Source organism: Corapipo altera, unplaced genomic scaffold (assembly GCF_003945725.1).
Source record: "Corapipo altera isolate COAL_440 unplaced genomic scaffold, ASM394572v1 70, whole genome shotgun sequence".
In the NCBI taxonomy this organism is placed as follows: domain Eukaryota; kingdom Metazoa; phylum Chordata; class Aves; order Passeriformes; family Pipridae; genus Corapipo; species Corapipo altera.
The window spans coordinates 3,859,551-3,870,581 of record NW_020884911.1 but is presented as its reverse complement, the minus strand read 5'-3'; positions in this window follow the sequence as shown (position 1 = coordinate 3,870,581).

Genomic DNA, 11,031 nt, shown 5'->3' with positions numbered 1-11,031 from the left:
ATGTTCTGTGATGAGTTTTTTGGGTTTGGTTTATTTTTTATTTTTTTTTGATTGCTGGTTTGGGGGAGGAGGGAAGAGGAAGAACAGCAAAAACATTTCAAATCAACCTGAAATGATTTTTTTTTATTTTCCCTCTGCCGAGGTTTTTCCACTTCAGTCAGCGCACTGGAGAAACGGCTCACTCCTACAGCCCTGCCACTTCCAGCCCCCTGGCTGGAACACTGAGGGCTTTCCAACAAGGAATGGCTGGAGGAGATATCAGCCCTGGGGTAGCAGGGCTGGAGTTTCCCTCCATGGGCCACCTGGACACCACGTTTGGCCCTGGAATTCCCCTGCTGGACCCAGACAGCTTGGGTAGGGAGCTCCGGCCGGTGGCTGCTCCGGAGAGGAGACAAGTCTCTGCTGCTGAATGCATAATCTCCAATTTATACACAGCTTTGAAAGGCATCCAACGGTCTAATTGGGAGGCCCTTAAATTAAAGTGGGGATGGGATTTGGAATCCACTTTAGAGCCTGCGGTTTGGAGGGAAGTATGGGGATCCATTTCATCTGTGTTGATATCAAGGGAGCCCAATATAAATGTTTTCTGGCACTTTTATTCCTCCAGCCCTGGGGTTTACATGAGGGTTGGCTTTTTGTTCAGGTTTTTTCTTTCCCTGTTGTTGTTTTTTTGCACTCTGAAGGCTCTTCCAAGTGTAATTTTGGAAGAGGTGTGCTGTCAGTGTCTGAGGCACCAGCATTTTCTCTCAGGTCTGGCTGCTGGACCACGGCCCTGTCCCACGGTCGTCACCTCACTGGTGACACCTTCCCTGCCCAGGTGGGACATCGACACAGTTCCGTCCAGGCCAGAGCCTGGGGCTGTCTCTGTGTTCTGGGGAAGAGGATGTGCTGCCAGGGAGTGGTGGGTGAGGGAAGCTGAGCCTATCACAGCAGCCTTGGGGCTTCTCCAAGGATGGCTCTCTCTCCCCAGACCTCACTCAGGCATTTCCACAGTTCCGCAGTGCCATGGCCTCTGGTCTGGGGCTTGGGAGACCTCTGGAATGGCTTTATTGCCTGCCCACAGCAGGAAAGCTCTGCTGCCCTGGACCACAGCCTCGGAGGCTGATGCTGGGGGCAGGAGTGAGAGGGTGAACAGGACATGATCCTCCTTTGCACATCTGCTTTTAATTGGACTCTGGAAACTGGAAAACTGCTGGAATATTGCAGCCATTTTGCATCAGTCCAAATCTGGCCCAGTGACAAGGACCCCATGTCCCATCACACTTCACTCCCAGCACAAACCAGCATTTTTCATTGCCTAGCCCAAGAAATGTGGATATTTCTGTTTAAAGGATCCAGAAGCCAAAGGGGACACACATTTCCAACTTGTCCCACTATCACAAGTGACACACTTAAGGTGAAGGACTGCAAACCTCACCACCCAACGTGCATTTTGCTCGTAGAGCTGAGAGATAACCTCCAGCACAGCAGGAGAGGAGGACTCCCCGTGCTCTTCTCCACAAGCCCCCCTCCCCAGTACCAAAGCCCGGCCTGGTTGCAGCAAGGCTGGGCTGATTTACGGTCCTTCGGAGCTGACCTCGGCACACCGAGAGCGCTGGAACGTGTCAGCAGCTGCTAAATATGGCCACTTCTGCCTCTAATCTTCTAATAAAATATTCAGCAAGCAACCAGAAGGAAAATGATTTGAGGGAGTGGGAGTTTTCCTAACTTTGTGTTTTCACTGCCAGAACAGAGCGTTATTCCTCCTTGCCGCTTGAAGTGGTTTATGTTCACAAAAGCCCTGCAACAACAATGCCGTGCGTGCGCAGGAAATTCCCTTCACATCCCAGTGACACGAGGAGGAGGAACGGGGAGTGTACAATGCATGGAAAGATATAAACACGAGAAATGACCTCATCTGTGCCAATGTTCTGAATGATTGTATATGTTTGTGGCCAGAATTTCTCCCGTTGGCCTTATTTTTGCTGTGCCCCCAGTGTGCTGTGTGCTCTGATCAAAAAACAGGATAGTGCCACTAAATGAGATTTGGCCTCGTGTCATGTGCTTTCCCTCCAACTAACTCCTAAACCCCCTCCCTGGCCAAGCTCCACAGTCACTCCCATTCTCCTGGAGCTGGGAGTGCAGGTCAACTTTGGCCCCTGTCCCCACGGGGAGCAACTGTGCACGTTGGATGCTCTGGTAGAAACTCCCTGGTGAGAATTACACACATATATGAAAATGAGGGACAAGCTTGAGGCTAAAGTCCTGGCATGAGATGCAGAAAAACTCGCCCTCAGCTCCCAGCTCTCCCTCAGTGACACCTGGCTAATCCTGGGAGCACAGGGATTACCTCCATCCCGCAGCTGCAGCACGGCAAAGTGTTCCTGGTGTTTCTCACCCCTCTGGAAAAGCAGGTTGGGACACTCCATCCCCCCTTCCTGTGAGCGACCCCAGAGCTGTGCATCACTCGGGATGATCCATAGATGAACACACCTTAGCCCTACACCAGCTCTTCCTGGCCAGTGAGTCACAAATCCACGGACATCCCAACCAGAGCAGAGGTGGCTGAACTGCCACGCTTTATTTTGCAAGAGGCTGTGACATTTCATGAGTGTCTCTGCATGGGATCAGCTTCAGAAAGACAATTTGCCACAGAAAGGAAATTACTCAGAATGCTTTGTTTCATTTTAAGGGGAAAAAAAATGTGAAACCCTTCCACAGGGTTTGTTTCCTTGTGAAACAAATATCTGGCTCCTTTGACACCTGAGTACCTGCCACTTTACCCTGCCCTGGGGTCACAATAAACATCAGGGACCCTGAGAGCAGACTGGGGAAATCCCAGGATGTCAGGCCTCGGAGTAGGGCACAGAGCATGGGATGCCCCCACTCCAATGGTTTCCTGCCCAGGGGCAGCAGAGGTGAAAGCTTCCCCTGGAGCTACATCCCATTAATCTTTGTGCCTGGAAAAAAAAGTGCCCAAGAGGTTACCCTGAAACTATTGCCTTGAGGGGCCCTGGTAGTTCAGCTGAGGCACTTGGCTCTGGAGAGCCTCAATACAAGCACCAAATGTTGGCCAACGACCTCCACATGCTCCTGGCTCCTCATCCAGGATCATCCCTGCCTGTGGAGTGCACAGCACCCATCTGCCTGCACCACACAGCGAGGCAGAACAGCACAGCTGTCCCCTTCTCCCAGGAAAAGGTGTCTGTCCTTTGGTTTCCTGCCTCCTGCTCCTCTGCCAGTCTCCTCCTTCATTAAATTAACACCTCGTTATAAAATGCAAGCTGCTTTGTTCCTGCAAATGGTGCTGGAGGGTGTTTACTTTTCTAATGAATATCCTGTGTAGAATGGAAATCTGTCCCTGGCAGTCCTTAACAAGTGCTTCATTAAGTTGTTTGAAAAAATGTTCCTTTCTGTTCTCCTTTGAACAGGTTATGCTTTGCTCTTTTAAACTGGTTTTTGGCTGCTTCCCCATACCTGAGAGGATGGGTGGAGAGGTGGCCATCTGCTCCCAGAGCAAGTAGCTTTTTTTTAATCCTCAGCAACAGGAAATGTTCTGATAGACAGTGCAGCCTCTCCACCAGGTAAAACAGCATCCCTGTGCTCACAGGAGCAGTCTGGCACCACGGCAGTGCCCAGTTCAGCACAGAGAGAGAGCAGCACTCACCTGCCAGTGGAGCCGTGGGGTTCACACTCTCACAGGACTATTACAAAACTAGGGGGTTAAACAGCAAAGCAGAAATGTGAAAAGTGGGGTGTGGTGGATGTAGGGGCCAGAAGACCAAAGGGATGTAATTTCTGCTTGGAATTAGGCATCAACTTTAAAAAAAGAAAGCCTTGAGGGTAAAACTCTCAAGAGCAGAGCCTCGGGTTTAAATGGGATGTTGTCTGTGTTAGCAATGACAACTGAAACTGCTTATAATTCTTTTGAACAGAGCTCAGTTTGAAAAGCTTTGGGATAAAAGTGGGTTTGGTGAAGCTTCTTCCTTAATCAGTAATGGAAGTAGGTACAACACATGTTGTCTTTCACCCAAAACCTAAGGAAAGCTCACAGAAGGACAGAAAGCACAAGGAGCATCCTTACAGGGCAGGTCCCTCTTTTAGGAGACCTAAACATCTTTCAGTGCAGAGATGCCAATACAATGCTGGTCTGACAAAAGCACAGAAAATCCACATTTCAGCAAGTGTGTTGTCAATGCCACTGGTGGCTTGGCCCTTGGTATCTTCACCACACAGCTCAGCACCAGCCACACAGCCTTGGCCTTGGAGGGCAGGGCTTGAACTCTCTGCCCTTCAGATGTTTGCTTTGCCCAGCACACAGCTTACAAACCTGAGGGGAAATGTTTGCTCTGTATTGGACCCTCCAACAGCATTTAAACCAAATGTTTTAAAGGAATGGGGGGGGGTTGTGTGAGCGTTTTGGGGTGGTTTGGTGGGTTGAGGTGTTTTTTCTGTCCAGTGTTATCTGACAGTGGTTTCAGAGATAACACTGGACAATGGGCTATTTGGAAAGGTGTGTAAAGTGGAAAGAAGTACTGGAAAGTTTGCATGAAAAAAATAATGGCACTATTCAGACACTAAGCTACTAAATTCAACTGCTCCACATAAATACTCATTTGACTTGGAAAGTTTTCCTTACAGAGGATACAGTGAGTTTGATGGAAAGACTGGTATTCCAGCAGTGGCTCCACTTTCCCTTTGCTCCATACATTAGTTAGTTCAAAAGAGAGAAAAAGGAATTCGTCTGCCACTGGCCATTGAAAGGAAGTGGCATTTAGAAACCACAATGTTGAAAGCAGACGAAAAATAGCTGAAGTGCCCCAAAAGACCAGAGACAGAGCAAGGTGGATCATGCCAAGCATTTCTCTTAGCAAACCCTGGATCCCATTTCTCTTACTGAAACCTGAAGCCAAATTCCAGCCACCAATATGGGAGAGGGATTGTTCCAAACCAAGATGAAACAAAAAGTTGTCTGGGAGAAACAAATTTCTAGAATAAATACGTAAGTCCAGCCTCAAAGTCTGCAAGCCTGTCCTAAATCTGAGAATCTCTGTTTTCCCTGTGGCCAGATGAGTTCAGCTGGTACATCCATAGGGACCTCAAGCACTCAGACTGAACGAGCACAGCCATTATCTATTAATATATGGACCAGGATTAAATACTTATAAAACAGGATGGCCTTCACCCTGCCCTAGGTGACCCCTAGCCTTTAGGAATAGCTTTCCCAAAACCACTGGAGTCACATCTCTTGTAACTGAGACTAGAATCTAATGTAGCACATCTGAAGACTTTTTTGTTGCTCTCCACTTTATATGAGCGAATAAGGAGCCTCTGTCATAAACTTGGACAAATGTGTAACCTAACAACTGTGTTTGCATCTCTACCTATTGTTCATCTATTGGGTCAAAAATGGCAAGTTTGACATCCTGACTATACATACACCCAAAAGAGGGTGAGAGAATTACACTAAGACTTGCTTAAAAATGCTACTTTCAGGATTTTTTTTTCCTCTGAATTGCAGTGGGTGTTTATCAGCCCTACGTGCCGTGGGAACAAAGGTAAAAAGTGCCATCTGGATTCAAAAGGTTGTACTTTACTCACATGTTGCTCTTACTCTGTAGTGTAAGGTTACACAGGGAGCAGGACAGGGCAGAGGTGGGACTGTCCTTACCACCAGTCCTGCAAACCCACCCACGTCAGAACATGAGCCTGAGCACTATTTAATACACATTAAAAAACCAGCTTCAAAGGCAGGCAGGAAGCAGAACTTATCAACCCTGTTCCTGAAGAGGAAGGGAAGGCAGGACATCATGAAGAACCTCTTGCTCCCTATTCCTGCGTGCCTTTCAAAACAAGATCTCGAATAGGTTTTACTGAACCTCTGAACATCTCTTCAGGGTTGGGCTAATGAAGTACAGCTATTGCCAGAGGCATCGGCAGAAAACTTGTCAACCTGCCTCACATTTTGTTCTCTTGTCATAAATTTTTTGGGGAAAAAAGTGGAATAGTGCATGCAAAGGTCTCTCCAAGGTTTTGGAAATTCATACACACTCCTCACCCAGCCAGGCCTGCAGGAACTTCGCAGTAATTACATTAAAGAAATCCTCTGTGACCCCTCAGCAGCAAAGTTCACTTAGTCAAGCTCCCCCCAGGACAGTGACTGGGAGCTGTCCTGGCATCACAGTGGGATCAGCACTGCCATGGCCAATGCTCCTCCTCTGGGCATGCCAAGAGCCACGATCTCTGGGAATTCATGCCAGGGAGTCTGCCATCTCCCTGTTTATTCCAGCTGGGCAAATCAAACCACACGGAGTTTGTGGTTTGAAATAAGCCCACATTCACCAGGCTATTGTCAGAGTCAACAACCGTGTGGAGCTTTGTAGCTGTGTCCTATTTGGAAATACCTGGGTGCTCCTCATGGAGAGAGAGAGGGAAGAGGAGTTTGCTCTTAAGCCAAGTGAAAAAATGGTACAAGAAGGGAAAGAATCAAGGAAGCGGACAAGCAATAAGCTCATCAAGAAACAGAACTGATAAAAGAAACCCAGAGTTGTCCTCACTGACAGCAGAGGAATCCAAACATCACCCCAGCATGTTTACATCAGCAGAGAAAAAGGAACACAGTAATGGCTCTGTGAGCCCCCTTTCCTTAACTGAATTTCTACTGACTTCCTGCACCTGGGTGGAAAAGGTATGGTGAATAGGGAAAACCCCAGTGTCTCCTACAGAGAATGACAACAACTTGAGGTGCTCAGGAAACTGGAAAAGCAGGATACTGGATGGTAAAAGAGACAAAATGTAAGCTCATTGCTACACAATAGCTCTCCTTCCTACACCCTATTCCCTTTCCCCAACACACCATCATCTCGTCCCTCTTTCAGCTTCTCAAAAACATGGATCAGAAATTCCAGCTGCTAGTTTTCTACATAATTTTGTAGAAAAACACAAGGACAAAACCCAGCAGGTTTTCCCGCACTGCTGCAGAACAACCCCCCTATTGTAAATCAGCTTTCACGAGGCTCATAACATGGGATGAACTCGTCCCTTTGCTCACCCCACTGCAGCTCAAATCCTGCCCCCAGCTCTGAGGGTTGCCCTTCAGGGCCTCCCCAGGGGCCCTGGGTTTTACCTGGAGACAGGAACAGTGTGTTGCCACCCCTGGAGGGAGAGGGCTGCTGGCACAGCAGGGACACCTGCCCCAGGGATGCTGTTCTCAGTCAGAGCAACAGTGATGCCAGAAAGTCCCAAACCCTTCTTTCAGCTTTTATTTTCCCTCCCTTCCCCTTGCTTTTTCAGTCAAATCGTTCCCAGGAACTCTTATTTTTGCAAGAACTCTGATATCATTCCTGTTTGATGATAAACATTTATAAGCCAAAGCATAATTCCAAATACTTAGCCCTTAGTTAAACACTAGAAAGTAAAGGTCAAACTGTAAACATCAGTATTTTTGTAAAGATTGTGCACATTCATGTTTGGAATTCTTGTTTTCCTTAAGTAAACCCCAGGCAAGAGATAACAGATGCCTAATTTCAAAGATCCTGAAACTTCTAATTTGGCACGCAATGGCATGGCTGTGATGACGTTCACAGCAGCTCTCCCTGAAGCCTTCACACATGAAAAATTAAAGTGGAGAGAGTTGTTTTATTTAAATCAAACCTATTTTCAGCAACCTTTTATCCAGCCATAAACTGCTGCGCAGCAAAAGATCAACATCCAAGTTTTCTTCCTAATAACAAGCCACTAATGCGGTTCTGCCTCAAAGGGCCATTAGGAAAGTATTTTTTTGCTGGGGGGTGTATAGGGACATTTGCTGCTCACAAAACAGAAAAAGGTGACTTGATGTTCTTGCAAAGGTGAGAAAAAGGCAGAATTATGGGAAATGGAGCAATTTTACCTCCCCTCATGCATTTCCATGATGACACAGCCTGTAGGGATGTGACCACACTCCTGTTTTCCCGGCAGGGTGCTCACCCTGGCCTTGGCCATGGGGACAGTGCAACCAGGCATGCCAAAGACTTTTCATTTTCCAGAGCTCTACAGAGGTATTTTCTACACCTCAGCTCTCCTGAGCTTCTGTTGTACGTGGGACTGCTCAGGTTTTCAGGTCAGTACCCTGGGTCTCGAGTCAGACACTCAGAATACGAGGAACATTTAAATGAGTGACCACCCATGAAGAGTTTGGTTTAAGTAACTTGCCTGGAATCACTCTGGCAGAAGCACTGAAAGTGCTAATTCCCTAGTGAACATCTGAACAGCCTTTAATACTTTTTCCTCTTTCCACAAACCCCCACCTCACTCACCATCCATCTTCCCACTCCTGCCAGAAACGGGGCAGAGATCCTTGGACAATGGTGTCTTTTACCACACAACCCTGATTCATTCCCCAAGCAGGTCTGTAATTGTAGTGGTCTAATTAAAGACTGTATCATAACACAGAAGATGGGAGCAGGGTTGGGAAGAGAATTAAAGTCACAAGATAATTTTGGTACATCCTCAATATTTTTAAATACAGTTTGCACACACACATGCGCATGCGTGCGTGTGTGTGTGTGTGTGATGTCCTTGGCTTAAGAAAAAAAAAAAAAATCAAAATGAAGCTACGAAAATCCACTGCAACTTCCAGCAGGGCTGGGACCCTTGGAGTTGCTGAAGAGACTCCCAGTACTTCAAGCTCACCAAGTACCTGTGTGAAGGAGATCATGTGGCCTTCGCTGTGCAGACAAGAGGAGGCTGAGCACACACTTTGGGGACTTTGCAAAAGGGCAAAATGCAGGAGTCGCCAAATCCACTTCAGGAATCTGGAAGGAAACGTGCTGAACACACACTCCTCTACCCCCTCCCCAAAACACAGAAGTCTCTTGCTCTCTTTTCTACTCTATTCCATGTGTACCTCTGCACGGAGGAGATGAGGAGCTATTTTCAAACATCTCTCCCCTCCTGCAAGCACCAAGGGAGATCCTCAACCAGACACGCAGGTGTTCCTGAGGTTCCTCCCACCCTGGAAACACAGCTGGAATTACAACACAATCCCTCTCTTGCCTGTCCCGAGGGACAGACCCCTCCTGGGTGGGGGCTGTGGGAGAGCAGCAGGAGGAGCCCCCACTGGCTCTGCAAAGCCCAGATTTTCCCCTCAAACACCAGCCGAGCACGTGCAAGTGGAGAGGTTCGAAATGTTCATTAAGTGGCCGAGTTTGGCAGGAAAACAAAGTGAAAGTCACTCTCCTGCCAAATCTCAACAGCACAGTGGTGCTAGAGCTGCTCAAATTGGTGGGTATCTCACTGTTTCAAGGCAAGAAAAGCTTCTTTTTTCCTTTTTTCCAAAAGCCGGCGGTGCCAGTCCCACATCAGCCACACGCCACACACACATGTGCATAAACACCCACACAGAGCAGCGCTGCCACTGCAACTTCTGCACCATCAAGCAAAGAGATGGGTTAGCCCTGATTTACAGCAAATGTCTGGGAGGTTTTAGATTTCAGATCCACCCATCATAATAACAGAAAACCCCACAATGGCTGAAATTCCTTCCTGTGATGTTTCAAAAAGTATTTCCACTATATTTGTCCACATGCCACCAATAAGGATTACCTTCATACCAGTCTAGCCATGGGTGTGTGCTTGGGTTTTTTAATATTATTACTTCTGATCAGCTGTCAATTGTTTATTTTTTTTTTTTTTACTTTTCCCTCACTGGATTGAACAGCTCATCACCTGCCTGCTTTCATTTTAGACTCACACAGTTGCCTACATTTTCTCTGCAGACCACTGTTAAGTAATAGGCAAATAACAAATGTGCTAAAAAAAGCTGCAAGTGGATTAATTTGGAATAGACACAGTAGACAAGAGTACAGACCTTTGTGTTTAAGCTGTTAGGAACAAATATCCATCTTGTTAAATATGATGTACGTCCAAAAGCAAATTAACTGTCCATATTTGGTTCTACAAAAGAAAGCCACCTCGGAGACTGGGTCTACCAGCAAAATCTGGTTTTACTGGTCTCATGTTGGACAGCAAAGTTGGCAGCAGCTGCCAAAGCTGGGACTTCAAAGAACAGAGGATTTGCTGGAAAAGATTCAGCCAAGTCCATTCCAGAAGCTCTTCCCTGACCCTACACAGCACCAGCTACATGAGAGGGAGGAGAAAAAATATTATTCTTCCTGTCTATTACGTACAGTTTTTGGGATTGAGAGTACAATTATTTTCCCGAATAATTATAAAATTAGTGACTAATATACACACTTTCGTTAATTCGGACTAATTGCTTTTCGCAGTTGTGTTTAAGCTCTCAGCAAAGACTGTCCACAGATGTCTCTTTCCTCCCTGGGATACGACTAAAGAACAGAGAAATTGAACCAAATATGATTAAACAATGGCAAAGGAGTGTACAGTTTGACCAGACAGAAACATTAATAAATAATGGTATTTCTCTCCCTCTTTTCTATCAAAAGAATTTTTTAGGGCTAGACAGAAACCAGCTCTTTTTCGGAAAGAAAAAACCTCAGGACATTTGCACCTCAATTGCCATTCAAATATTACAGATATACCCTGAAAGTCATGAAACTTTTACCTTTGGTGACTGCTTGAACAGATCACTAGAGTAGCATAAAATGGAAATGCTTTCAGGAAATGGGTAAGAAACTAACAAACAGCAAAGAAAAAAAATAGGAGGTTCTACATAAAATACAGTATCAGTTGAAATAATTCCAGGGGAAAATTCTCATTCAGTTCTGCATTCAGCTCTCTCAGCACCTTCCTCCTTTCTCAAAACAAGTATTTCCACTTCAAGCAAAGGTAAAACAGAAAACAAGAGGCAACATAAATGAGCCTGATTTTCCAGAAGATCCAAATCATGGCCAGTGAAAGAAATTCCTCCTGGAGCCATGTCCGCCTAGAAACCCAAACCTCGAGACACTCGGTGTTGCTATTCAGATCTGAAGTGCTGGCCAAGGTTTTCATTTCACTCGATGATTATTATTCTGAGGCAGCAAATCACGCTTGTACAACCACCTGGAAATCCGTGGATCCCTGCTGGTTTGAGAGTCCAGTGGGGAGAGG